The 14,453-nt window shown below is 45.0% G+C and overlaps 1 long non-coding RNA gene across 1 annotated transcript; it reads left to right on the forward strand.

Moving 5' to 3' along the window:
* Window positions 1-2,131: 2,131 nt before the first annotated feature.
* On the forward strand, window positions 2,132-14,370 carry LOC140429977 (uncharacterized). Its single transcript, XR_011949249.1, has 2 exons — window positions 2,132-2,211; window positions 12,937-14,370. It is a non-coding gene; the product is annotated as an uncharacterized lncRNA (long non-coding RNA).
* The last annotated feature ends 83 nt before the right edge of the window (window positions 14,371-14,453 follow it).

Raw genomic sequence — 14,453 nt, forward strand, 5'->3', positions numbered from 1 at the left:
GCACACTTCATTGTTCCTGTAAGTCACCTTAAGAATGTTAAAGTGTGTGTTTCATTTAAGTAGCACTACCCAGATGCGAAATCAAAGTTTGTGAATCATACAGTATTAATATAACCAGCATTTGTCCCCCATTCTCCTGATTTACTCTTCAGCTCTACTTAGCATCACCAACACTTTGTAGTATCCTGCTGTTGTCAAGTGAGAAGGTTACTCTCTCCCTTCAGCTCTCTAAGCTTGAAGTGCTAAATGACCCTGCTCTCCTATGGAAGATGTTTCTGTTTCTATGAGCAGGCTACCATCAGCTTCTCTCAAAAGGAGTAAAAATACACACAGCATATCAGGTTCTGTGGAGAATGAGGTGGTGGGAGTGCTGCTTGAAAATATATATTGGCCTGATAATGCGACAGGCTCAGTGGATGATATCTCTCTACCATTTGCTCCACTTACTGCCACTTCCCATGTGGCATTCGCACTCGGCAAGTGATGGTAAGGACCCTGAGTTCCCCCAGTGGAGGAATTGAATCCAGTAGTGACGTCCTCTTGCCTCAAGCGAAGTCTACATTTCCTGCTCCATGCCTTGGTCTTGGCTGAGGCAAAGAGGGAGACTTGGAACTAATCTTCAGTCCTCTTCTCCAACTTTAAAGCCCTTAAGTCCTGATGCATAATCAATACGCCTATTGAGATTTTCCATCCTTGCACTGGCAAAGATCGTTCTTGATAGCAGGAAGCCCACCAGATATGGAGCAAACGTTATGAGACCCTAACCCAAGGTTAGAATTGGGATGGATGCAGAAGAAAGAGTGGAATTACTGCCCTACCTGAGCTCTGTCCTGAAAAGGAGAATCTATATAGTCATGCTTTATTATTATTCTAATTGAATGTGGCTGACTGCCATTTGGTAAATCCCTCTCGACATGACACCCTCTGTTTTCCCTTGCCAGACTCACACTGTCTCACTTTGTCTCATTCAGTCTATTCCTGTTACTCCAAAATCATTTTTGACTGGGAAAAGATTCAATTCATCTCCGAAAATAAAACAGAAGATGCATTCTCTTTTACACAATTTCAGTTCAAAATTGGCAGATGTTTCAAATTCAGCAAAATCAAATTAAGAGCAGCAGGCTATACTTTTTAATCCCTGCCCAACAGCAATTTCAGATTCACTATTATGCTTTGCAGGTTCCAGGTTCAAATCCCGCCACTGCAGATGGTGAAATTTGAATTCAGTAAAAATCTGGAATTGAAAGTCGACATGAAAACATTGTCAATTGTTGTAAAAACCCATCTGGTTCACTTATGTCCTTTCAGGAAGGAAATCTGCCATCCTTACCTGGTCTGGCCGACATGTGACTCCAGACCCACAGCAATGTGGTCAACTTTTAACTGCCCCCTCAAGGACAATTTGTCATGTGAGAGTACCTTTCAGAAATGGGTGTTCATCAAATAGCTGCAGTGATGTCAGAGTGTGGGTGGAGCTGGGCTGTCTGTCTGCTTTACTTTCGGATTTGAGCTAACAGCTACAGCGTGTGTTTGGTTTCGCTTTCAGAGTTTGAGCTGCATCCAGCCAAACATGGTGTAATTTTGATCTCTCTGCATGTAAAGAATATCTTCAGATCATTTGCTAATTTAAAAGTGATAACTGCTCTCAGTAGAGAATTTAAAACCTGCTATCTTTGTTAAAGAGGGTATTTGTCTTCTGAATGTTGCTAGGAAAGATTAAGGATTACTTATAGAGTACTGTATTCTTTGGGGGGGGGGGGAGTCTTTGAGTTGATAGTTGCTAAGATGTTTACTGTGAGTTTATAAAATGTTAACTGGATTCATAGAATAAACATTGTTTTTTTTTTAAATTACTTCAGATCTCTGTCGCACCACACCTGTAGAGTGGGCCCTTGTGCTCCCCATAACCAAAATCTATCAAAAGTTGTGGGTCAGGTGAACTCCATAAGACACTTTTGTGTTCTCTAAACCCTGGCCCATAACAAATTAGAGATGGACAATAAATGCTGGCACAGCCTGTGACGCACATGTCCCACAAATAAATTTTTAAAAGATCCAATTGATCAGCAATACCTTAAAGATAATCCTCTCACTGTCTGTTTCAGGAATGAATGTGACACAGAAGTAAGAGTCTGACCAAGCCAAGTACGTCTCCAGGATTTTGATCCCTGCCATTGTCCCAACAATTGGAAAGGAAGGATGAATTTTCAGGTACTTGTTCGGCATGACATGGTGAAACAAACAAATGTATTGACCTTCTTGAATTATCCTTGAGAAGGTGATGGGGAACTGCCTTCTCTGTAGCGTAGGTACACCCCCAGTACTGTTGGGGAGTGAGTTCCAGAATTTCAATCCAGTGAAGATGAAGCAACAGCAATGAATTTTCCCAACAAGATAAATTGGAGGGGAGCTTGCAGGTGGTGGTACTCCCACGCATCTTCTGCTCTCGTCCTTAGGGGTCTTAGAGTTTAGAAGGTGCTGCCAAAGGATCCTTGACAAGTTGCACCATGTTGGTGGTACACACTGCTACCACTTTGCTTCAGTGATGGAGGGAGTGAATGCTTAAGGTGGCGGATGGGATTCTGATTCAGGGGGGATACTTTGTCCTGGATGATGTCGAGCTTCAAGCGTTGTTCGAGTGTCATTCATCTGTGTAAGTGTGGAATATTCCATTATGTTGGCTTGAGCTGCAAGGGTATGATTGAATGGTAGGCCTCCTCAGCTTCTATCCTGATCCTCAACCATCCATTCTGGTGGAAGTCCAGGATTCAGGACTTACCAATAGTGATGGAGCTGCACAGCAAAATTAATTGAATTGCTAACTCTCCACTCAATCAAGGATATTCTGGATGGATGAGCGACACATGCTCCTGAATCCAAGTCTTCCACTAGAATGAGCAGCACACAGATTTTCCAGGGTATTGTTTTATTATTTTGGCATTATTAGATTTTTTAAACTAGATATCTGAACCTTACTGATCATGTGAATTTGAGGTAATGTTTAATAAATAGATATTAGGGACTGTACCTGATGAAAAGGCACAGGCCAATTATGACTGAGATGAGGAGGAATTTTGTCACTCAGATGGTCATAGAGTCATACAGAACAGAAGAGGCCCTTCAGCCCACGGACAGTGACCCAGAATCAAACCTGGGACCTCGGCGCCGTGAGGCAGCAGGGCTAACCCACTGTGCCACCGTGCTGCCTCTAGAAAACAACTTAAGCCTATCCAGTATCTTCATAGCTCAACTGTTCCATCAGAGGCAACATCCTGAAAAGTTTCCTCTGCATCCTCTCCAGTGCAATCACATCCTTCCCATTGTGTGGAAATTGGAACCACATTCGCTGTGTTTCAATGCTCTGGCACTTCCCCTGCGACCATAGAAGAATTAAACATTTGGGAGAGAGTCCCTGTACTTTCCTCCCTTGCTTCCCGCAGCAGCCTGGGATGAGATTTGTACATTTAAACCTGCCAAAACCTCTAATAGCTCCTCGCTCCTTGTGGCAAACTGTTTAAGAACCGCATAGTTCCTCTCCCCAAATTCTATATCAACAGCCTCCTTCTCCTGAGTGAAGACCAATGTGAAGTCCTTGTTTAAAACCCTACCAATATTCTCCAGCTCCACCGCAGATTGCCCCCTTGGTCCCCAAAGAGCCCAACTCATTCCCGAGCTAGCTTCTTCCCCTTAATACACATACGGAATATCTTGGGATTCTGCCTATTCCTACCTGCCAGTGCTTTTTCATGCCCCCTCTTTGCTCTCCTAATTGCTTTCTTAAGATCCCCCCTGCACTTTCTATTCTCCACTAAGGTCTCTGCTGATTTGACTCCTTTGTACCTGCTAAAAGCCTTTCTTTTCTTTCTTATCGAGTCCTGAACATTCCTAGACATTCATGGTTTTCTGGGCTTGTTGCTGTTACATTTCACCCAAAAGGGAACACATTGGGCCTGTGCTCCCCACATTTCCTTTTTGAATGTCCCCCCCACTGTGCTGCAGTAGATTTTCTCACAAGAAGCTGCTCCCAGTCTACATTGACCAGACCCTGCCTATTTCTAATAAAATCTGCCTTATCCTTGGTGCTTCACGGTGAATCGTGGGGTGAATCTCCAGGGTGAAGACACAGCTGTTGAGGACATTCAAGACTGAGATCCATAAATTTCTGCATATTAAAAACGTCAAGGGATACGGGAATAGTGAAGAGGAAGATCAGCCATGATCCCATTGGATGCCGGACTGGGCTCGAAGGGCTGAATGGTCTACTCCTGCTCCGATTTCTTTTGTTCTTATGTAAGAGACCGGAGAATCCCGTCCTTCATTTTTGGAGACAAAAAGGAAAAAAAAAATCAAAATGCTGGAGACCATTATAAACAACGTGCTTTGTGTTCATTTGGGAAGAATTGAGAATGGTTAATGAAGAGAGGTTCCATACCTTCATTCGCTCCTTAAGCAAGTAATACTTTGCAGGCGAGCATTCCTTCTTGTGGCTATCAAATACAGGAAAAATGGCTATTATATGCACTGTTCTTATCAAATTGGATCTGACATTACCATATATGGGAATCCTTATTCAATTGGCAGTAAACGTCAACATATTCTTCAGAATATTTTGCCAACACATGTACAAAACGGCCTTTGCTTATTGTCAATGAGATCATCTTTGTTTAAGGCCTGAATTTCGCATTCATTGGGTGCGCATGATGGGCGGGATTGTCTAAAAGATGTCATGTCATGCAATTAACATCTGGCCAGTGGAGAAGGTTTGCAGGCAGGGGCAGGAGTGTGGCAGGTGCCAGGTCGAATGGGGACCCGGAGGGAGGTTTAAACACGGCTGTGGCGGAAAGCAGAAGACATCCTGGAGTTACAGAGGAGGCACAGGTAACTGAGCAAAGGAAATAGAGATGGCAGCAGCACCCAGTCGACATGCCAGGAGGGGAGCAATGCAGATGGGCACTCTGGCCCCCGCTTCTCAGTTGACTGCTTTGGCACTCTCATTGAGGCAGTGACTGCCAGGTGGGACATCCTTATGTTGTGGCATGGCAAGAGGAGGCCACCCCATCAAACAAAAAAGGCCCAAGCAGAGGTGGCAGCCGAGGTCAGCCGCGACACCAGGATACAGTGCCGATAAAGGTTCAATGCTCTTCACTCAGCAAGAGTGAGTACTGAGTTGGCATGGTCGATTGTGGAGAAATCAGGAAGGATAGCCATCCTTGGTGGCGATTAGGGGTGTAGAGATCAAATGAACATAAGACGCATATACCTGGGCATGTTAAGGCTGGGAGATAAGTTCGAAAACCATTCACCCATCCAAGGGTCAGGTGTGCAAAGATGACAGAACTTCAAATGGTTCACGGGATTCGGGGGGGTTGGGAGAATGAGAACATGTTCTGAACTTGCAGGTGGAGGATAGAGTAATGACAGGACCTTTGTGCTCAAGAGAGGTCATAATGCCGATGAACGCACAACAACTGACCATGGGGTGGTCAATCTTCTCATCCTGAGCACAGATGTGATAGATGCCCTTGTGCTCGGGTGCGAGCGTGGAGGAAGGCCCCCTAGTCACGGAGAGTCAGGCATCTTGGAGGAAGGTAAGAGTCCAATGGACAGAGATGACACAGTGGCACAGTGGTTAGCACTGCTGCCTCACAGCGCCAAGGACCCGGGTTCGATTCCCACCTTGGGTGACTGTGGAGTTTGTAAGTTCTCCCCGGATCTGTGTGGGTTTTCTCCGGGTGCTCTGGTTTTCTCCCACAGTCCAAAGATGTGCAGGTTGGGTTGATTGGCATTGCTAAATTGTCCCTTAATGTCCAAAGATATGTAAGTTCAGGTACGGGATTGTGAGGCTAGGGCGGAGGACTGGGCCTCGGTAGGTGAAAGCCAGGTATTTATAATACACCTAATATAGGTAAAAGATAGCTGTTTAAGCGTAAATATTAAGCCCCAGTTTTAAATTATGGATTAAAAACACATATACTGCAAATTCATGTCATCATTTTGTCCAACATAACTTTTAGGTACATAGTTTTAAAGTAACACAGAAGACTGACAAGACAAACACTTTTAACTACATTTCTCCAAGGACAAGGGCTGAATCCATGGCAACGAGGTGACAAGAGTCCAGTAACTTAAAGGCTCTATTGTTCTATTTTCGGGCCATAAGTGATTACAGCGTGAACCACATTCCATAACTTATAAGGCTGAAACATTTTAATGGACAGTTTATAAAACATCGAATCAAATATATTTGATTCCAACTTTCTCAAAACATAACAATTTCATAGAAGCAGCATATTTCACTTTACTAGATTAAAACAGATTTGATTTACATTTTGCAAGTCATTGTCCAGAAGTCTCCATTGTTACAATAGCCAAGCCAGCATACAACCAGTTTTTGCTGGCTTTGATCAAGCACCATATCACATTCTTTAACATACACAAGTGTGCAGGTACGCAACAATTAGAAGCAATGTTACATATTGAAGCTGGACGGCTTGCCGTCAAATCAAATGTGTTTGAGTCCAACCCAAACCAATTAGGATTATATTGGGGTGTGATTAGATGACTGAAGACAGATATGAAACAGTATAACTGAAGAGTTTCTGTTCTGTCATTTTTAGGTAGGTTTGGGTAGGGGTAGGTTTTTGTGGGTAGATTGGTAGTTTTTGTTTTGTTGGTTTGAGGGTGAAGATTAGATCTCTCTCTCTTTTTCAATTCACTGTCTCCCTGTATTCATATGTCATTTTCAGACTTTGACTTTTAAAAGTTATTGTCGAGCTGTTTGCCTAAGCAAGAAGATAATGGGCGAGATTCTCTGACCCCCCGCCGGGTCGGAGAATCGCCAGGGGTTGGCGTGAATCCCGCCCCCGCCAGATGCCAAATTCCCTGGCACCGGATATTCGGCAGGGGCGGGAATCGCGCCGGTTGGCGGGCCACCCCGCGATTCTCCGGGCCGGATGGGCCGAAGTCCCGCTGCTAAAATGCCTGTCCCGCCGGCATGGATTAAACCACCTACCTTACCGGCGGGACAAGGCGGCGCGGGCAGGCTCCGGGGTCCTGAGGGGGGTGGGGGGGGCGATCTGGCCCCGGGGGTTGCCCCCACGGTGGCCTGGCCCGCGATCGGGGCCCACCGATCCGCGGGCGGGCCTGTGCCGTGGGGGCACTCTTTCCCTTCCGCCTTCACCACGTTCTCCACCATGGCGGAGGCGGAAGAGACTCCCTCCACTGCGCATGCGCGGGAATGCCGTCAGCGGCCGCTGACGCTCCCGCGCATGCGCCGCCCGGAGATGTCATTTCCGCGCCAGCTGGCGGGGCACCAAAGGCCTTTTCCACCAGCTGGCAGGGCGGAAATTCGTCCGGCGCGGGCCTAGCCCCTTAAGGTTGGGGCCCGGCCCCCAAAGATGCGGAGCATTCCGCACCTTTGGGGCGGCGCGATGCCCGACTGATTTGCGCCGTTTTGGGCGCCAGTCGGCGGACATCGCGCCGATACCAGAGAATTTCGCCCAATGTCTGTGATTCTTTGAAAGCTTCAAATTGTCTACGAATTGCCTTTTAAATGACTTTCAAATTGTAATCAATAGAAGACAAATAAAACAATTCTTATTGGCACCTGAGAAGTTTTAACTTAAATTTCTACTGAGTTCCAGTAATCGCAAAGTGCTGCTGGTAACCGGATGGTAGAGATCCTTCAGTAGGGTGCTCTTTCGGAGGGTCGGCGCAGACCCGATGGGCCAAATGGCCTCCTAACCCTAACCCTAATCCTTCTGTACTGTAAGGATTCTATGATTCTATGATAGGTGGAGATTGCAAACAATGTAAGGTTGACGAATGTGATATAAAATAGTTACTTTAGAGATATTAGTTAATATAATGTAGAAATAAGCCACTTTGATTCTGGCAAGTAGAGACAAAGGATTTTAGACCGCATGGAAAAAAGCAGGAAGAGGTGTGTCTATGAGAGTGATGCTGAATTGATAGGGGCCGGAGAAAGGGATTGGAAGTGAGCCAATCAGAATAGATCAAACAGGTCAGGAGGGACATAGGATGACCTATGGGTGTCGAGTATGTGAAACTTGATGCCATTTGAATGTATCAGTACTGATCTCTTTGTCTGGGACATTCACTTCGTCCCGGAGCTGCAGAGAGCAACATGTTATCTGTATCACTGTGGACTAAGTTTAGCTTGCAAGCTGAATAAAATAACTAATGTTATACTTGCAAATCCATCTCAACTTTTATTGAGGCCAGACTGACGGATAAAGAAATTTGGGATTCAACATTTGGTGCCGAAAACCGGGATTTCTCAGGGCGATCCTGGTCCAACTGCGAAATCAGAATTAGACTGATTATGAACAGGAGGATGGGGAACGAGGGCCCTCAATGTAGAACTGGAAAATGACCGCGCATTGATTGTTCCCCTCTTCTTATCGTCTGATTAGTCTGGTCACTCGCGGTTGGCACAGAAAGACCGCCTCGACGAAATCACAGGTCAGCCTGGGGATTAGCAATTTAATTGATGGGATTTCATATTGTTGATTCGGCTTGGGTTAGGGTTTTGGGTTGATGTGACATCTCAAATGATGATTCAATTCCAAGTACAAGGGTTCAGAGGCTGATGGGACTTCAGTAGTGAAGGTTCAGTCTATTATATGGGTTCAGGGCTGATGGGACTTCAGTAGTGAAGGTTCAGTCCAGTATAACTGTTTTTAAATCTGAAGATGGTTCAACTCTATGTGTGAGTGTTTTAAATATATAGTTGATTAAGCTAAAATTGTCTCCTTGGACTGTATTGGCGAAAAACGCAGTTCCGAGGACTAGTTGAGATTGTGGGGAATGCTGCATATTGGTTGAAGCAGAAGTCTCTCAAAGGGTTAACAGCAGCAGGCAAAATCAAAAGACAGACAGTGCTTCTCACTCAGGCTTTGAGATAACAGCAGCAGCCTGTAGTGTAATCGGATACCTTTCCTTTGAGTCAGTGAACACCAGCAAAGTTACGTTTTGAATTAATTAAAGGAAACCAGTGGGTTTCTCCACCTCTTTGATAAAAGTTATTATTTTCGAAAGCAATTGATTGAAATTGCCAGAATCTTAAGTTTTACTTACTTGAAATAATGTTTATCTCATTTTATCAGGAGATTAATAGAAACTTAAAGGAGGTCACGGACAGCATTTTTAAAAAAAAGTGTAAATCTGGAGATGATAGTTGATTTTGCCAACACTTATGTGAATGTAAAAGAAAAAAAAAACTTGTTGAAAGAAAAATTGTTGAGATAAAGAAATAATTAAGTTGTAAATGTTATACAAGTTTGTGTTAAGCAAATTGTAAATTTGGTTCTGAGTTGAGATCAGAGCTAAGCTTGCAAGTTGCAGTAATTCAATTTGAATTTTCAAACATTTTTAAGTTTTAAAAAAAAAAGCGCAAGTAGAGACAGGAAAGACGCGGGTCAAACAAGAGATGAACTACGTAGTTCAATGGCTGGCCTTGAATTGACAGAAAAAGAAAAATTCAATAATTTGGAAAAGTCAGTAAAAGTTCCGTCTGCACCCATAGCATGGTCTGCGCTCATTCCAGAACCACCAGAGTACAATAATATATACCCAGTCATTGCTCCCCAGATTCCAAATTTGCCAGAAACTCAAGCCCTTTTGGATGATAGTGTGGGTGATAGCGTGGGTCCTGATTTACCAACTTCACGACCAGAAGAGCAAAAGGAACTCTGTCCCACAAGCCCAGTTAGCTTTAGGACAAGATCTCGGACAGCGAGAGAAGGGCTTGACCCTCACCAGAAACAATTAAGCATATCACCTAAGTCTCTCCAAACTAAGGAGAAACCACAAGATTCGGGAACAAAGGAAGCTGAAACAACTTCTTTTGAAGAGAAAGAACTCCCCCTAGTGACAGGGAGAGACGTTGAAGTCTTGGAACAACCAGGGGAAATAGCTAGAGTGCCCCCTGGTGACATTCGGAGACAGTTACCGATTAGGAAGATGCAAAACTCCGATGAAGTGACTGCGGGAGCGAACCCCACGATAGACGTTTACTTCCCATGGACACCCAGTGAGATGATGGCTATTATGGCTACAATCCCAGATAGAAAAAAATCTCCTGCTGCCTTCGTGGATTCCTTGAGAACTACCATCTCAATTTATCAAGCTGATTCAAGGGACCTCTGGGCCCTAGTCCAGCAGATTTTAACCCCAGCAGAGTACCGCAATTATCTTAACCACCTGAATTATGCTAGTCATGCCGCACTTCAGCAGGCCTATGCGTTAGACGACGATAGAAGGACACAGATCCTGAATGCGTTGAATAGCACATTTCAAAGGCCCATAAATCTTTCTGTTATCTTAGACCTAAAACCTAAGAAGACTGAAGAGCCAGAGGAATTTCTGGAGCGTTTTAATGAAATCTACCGTGGGCAGTCAGGCGACTTGCTGTATCAAAATGGTCAGAATTCCCCTCAATATTGTGCTATGTTGATGCATTGCCTACCACCTTCTGTGGTTACTGCTGTGAAATGTAATAACATGAATTGGACAGAGAACGACCCTTCCCAGATGGCAAGGGCAGTCAGATTTTATTGGAAGGAGGGTGTAGGCCAAGAAGGAGGCTCAGTTACAAAGGTTAAGACTGAGTATGTAATGAAAAAGGATGATTGGCGATCCCAACAAGCGGCAGAAATGGTAGTTTATCAGCAGGAGCCCCAATATAGTGACTTTGGGTGGGTGGATCAGCGAAGCGGAGGATACCAAACCCACCCAAAGGGACCCTCACCCCATTTTTATGGCCCACCGAACGCATCGACAGCTCTACAACCGCAGCCCCCTCTGAGGGGCCATTGGTCTACTGGGAGAAGAGGACGAGGCAGATACAGAGGGAGCAATGCATGTTTTAATTGCGGCCATGCAGATCACTGGCAACAGGAATGCCCCTTTAAAAGACAGGACAGGTGTGTGAGTATCCTATTTCTGAACCTGTGACAGTCACTTACGAGAATAAGTCTGCAGAGCATCAGTTTGTAGTGACTACTGGATTGGACTGTAACTTGTTGGCTCGAGATTTACTGTGTATCTTCCAGCTACAGCTAGAATGCGGAGATGAGGGGGTAACGGTTACATCATGGAGGATGAGACAACAGTGCTATATTTCTATCACCCCCCAGTGGTGGACGTTAGACGTTGAACAGTCACTGCATCACGTTACCCTGGCCTATGACAGAACTGGACAAAACAGGGAGTTGGAAGACAAATACCGGCCATTACTTGAGACTGAATGGCCAGTCAAGGTTACAGCCACAGTCACGGGAAAAGAAGGTACAGCCGATTTTGTTACAATATCACCACATTTATGGCCACAGTCAGCTTCGGTAAGCCCTCATATTACACGTCAGGTCCACGACCAGTACCATGCCAGGGATATGGGGCGAATGGTCAGGAGGGCAGTGGATCATTCGGATCCAACAGAGTACGCACTTCAAGTCATGCCGGACGGCACTACCATAAAAAATTTTGAGGTCCCTGAAACAATTAACACTCGACTGCAGCATCACAGGGGACATGATGTGTTGGAATATGTCAATCCACAGGTCTGGGCGGAATACCCATCACAAGTGGGAAAGACAAATGTTACACCTATTAAGGTGATGATTAAGGATCATGTAAAGCTACCTTCCATTCGACAATACCCCCTGAAATCTCAAGCTGCTCCATCAATAGATAAATTAATTCAAGAGCTGTTGAAACAGGGTATTTTGGTCCCTTGCCAATCAGAATGTAACACCCCCATACTTGCTGTGCCAAAACCAGCCAAACCAGACCAGTACCGATTAGTCCAGGATTTACGTTCAATCAATGCCATCGCATAGCCGTTACATGCTCTCACCCTCCAACAGGATATTACGGTGTATAGCTCCCACTCGGTCATCGCACTACTGAGGCAACTGCAGACTCAGCATCATACCGCAGCTCGTCAGAATAGGTATGAGATATACCTTTTGAACAATCCACGTCTGACATTTAACCACTGTACCACTATCAATCCAGCCTGTTTTCTTAGTGGTCCCCCTGTCCATGAAGACGCACCTGGCCACGACTGTTTAGCCTTGATTCAGGAAACTACCACAATAAGGGGCGATTTGAGTGACATTTCGTCAGAACAACCTGACATGATTATGTGTGGTCAAATATCCCACCGGGGTTTAGTTAATGACCTACTGCAGGCCCTCCTTGCCCGCGCAGATTTCCGTTATTAAATGCGCTGCCCACACGAATGGTACAACCCCAGTTGACGTTGGTAATGAACGAGCAGATTGTGCAGCGCGAACAGCCACGCAAATTCAGCAAGTGATGGTGCCTAAGATGTTAAGTCAGAGTAAACGATCTACTATAAATATGTCTGCTTCTGACAAGTCAATGCCAACCATCCAAGACGTCATAAGGTTACAGGAGGACGCTCCTGAGAGTGATAAACAAATGTGGAAACGGTTAGGTTGTACATATGATTCTGTTTCCTCTTTATGGACCACGCCTGCACATCAGACTTGTATGTCTGGTGTGCTGGCTTTATGGGTCATTGAATGTGTACACTTTGCAACTCATTGTGGGGCTCGAGGGACTAGTGATTTGTTGCTGGACACTTGGTGGCACCCTAAAATGCAGGGGTTGGCCCAAAGTATCAGTAATCGGTGTTTGATTTGTCAGCAATATAACACCGGAAAAGGTATCCCTTGTGGGATGGGGCAAACCCCGTTGCCCAGTGGTCCCTTTGAGACGCTCCAAATGGATTACATTGAGTTGGAAAGGTGTCAATGTTATAAATATGTTTTGGTCATTGTGGATGTGTTCAGCAGATGGGTCGAGGCGTATCCGACTATCGATAATAAAGCTGCTACTGTGGTTAAAGTCTTGATGCGGGAAATCATTCCCCGTGCTATTTTACAGGTGTGGAGCATGATGGAGTGGCTACGCATCGTCTGTATGATATTTGGCCTCACTCCGCTTGGCGTGTTATTGGCGATGGACATGGAAAAGGGGAATATTATGTATCTGTGTAGCCCCAACCAATCTACAAGGTTACATCACCTCTGCAAAGGTGATGTTCATCGCTGCCCCCATATACGAGGACATGGTATCGACTCATGGAAGGTCATCAAAGTTCAGGAGAATGCAGGAGTCATGAAGCAGTTGCACCGGTCCCGGCGATGGGAAGGGAACATTATATGGACATTGCCTTGTTTTTGGAATACATGTAAATTTGATTTTGGATGTGTTAAGAGTGATGCAATAAAGGTAAAATCAGGCTGTCAGAAGAGCGTAGGAAGAGGCTATGAGAAAGTGAAAGGGACTAGAGAGGATGGGGCGTATGAGAAGGGAAGTACAGCTAGAACGTAGGTTACCGGGAGATACACTTAAGTTAGTTAAAGGCCAAACTGAGGAAAACCCGGGTAGTAAACCTTGGGAGCGCTCGGGGCAATAACCAAGGAGTTGTCTCAGCTACGGTTGTTTGCAATGCAGAACCGGTATGCTCTTGACTATCTTCTGGCCCGTGAGGGTGGGGTATGCGCCATAGTGCAGGGCAAGTGTATCATGGGAGTTCAAGACTTGACCGCTAACATCACTAAATTTATGGATCACATACGGGATCACTTGGACGGGATGCAGGATCCTGGCTCTTGGGGTAACTGGGGATTTGGAGGTTGGAAGGACTGGTTGATAAATATGGCCATGTATCTAGTGGTAGCTATCGGCTGCATCTTTGTGGGCCTGGCCATCCTTAAATGTGTGATGGGTAGAATGCGGGGTGCACTGGATCAGATCAAAGCCCCAAAAAATTTAACTGTTAAAATCCATGAGGGTGAAGCAGATGAAGGGGGGCTAAGACAGGAATTGGAAATGCAGCGACGGATCTTTTTAGATGAGGAACCGTAGCTATGGATTGGATAGTCCGGTTATCATGGAATGATAAAAGGAGGGAATGACGAATGTGATATAAAATAGTTACTTTAGAGATATTAGTTAATGTAATGTAGAAATAAGCCACTTTGATTCTGGCAAGTAGAGACAAAGGATTTTAGACCGCATGGAAAAAAGCAGGAAGAGGTGTGTCTATGAGAGTGATGCTGAATTGATAGGGGCCGGAGAAAGGGATTGGAAGTGAGCCAATCAGAATGGATCAAACAGGTCAGGAGCGACATAGGATGACCTATGGGTGTCGAGTATGTGAAACTTGATGCCATTTGAATGTATCAGTACTGATCTCTTTGTCTGGGACATTCACTTCGTCCCGGAGCTGCAGAGAGCAACATGTTATCTGTATCACTGTGGACTAAGTTTAGCTTGCAAGCTGAATAAAATAACTAATGTTATACTTGCAAATCCATCTCGACTTTTATTGAGGCCAGACTGACGGATAAAGAAATTTGGGATTCAACAAGGTTGTCTCATTTCTGATAAGGACT

The sequence above is a fragment of the Scyliorhinus torazame genome, chromosome 9 (genome assembly GCF_047496885.1).
Source record: "Scyliorhinus torazame isolate Kashiwa2021f chromosome 9, sScyTor2.1, whole genome shotgun sequence".
Classification (NCBI taxonomy): domain Eukaryota; kingdom Metazoa; phylum Chordata; class Chondrichthyes; order Carcharhiniformes; family Scyliorhinidae; genus Scyliorhinus; species Scyliorhinus torazame.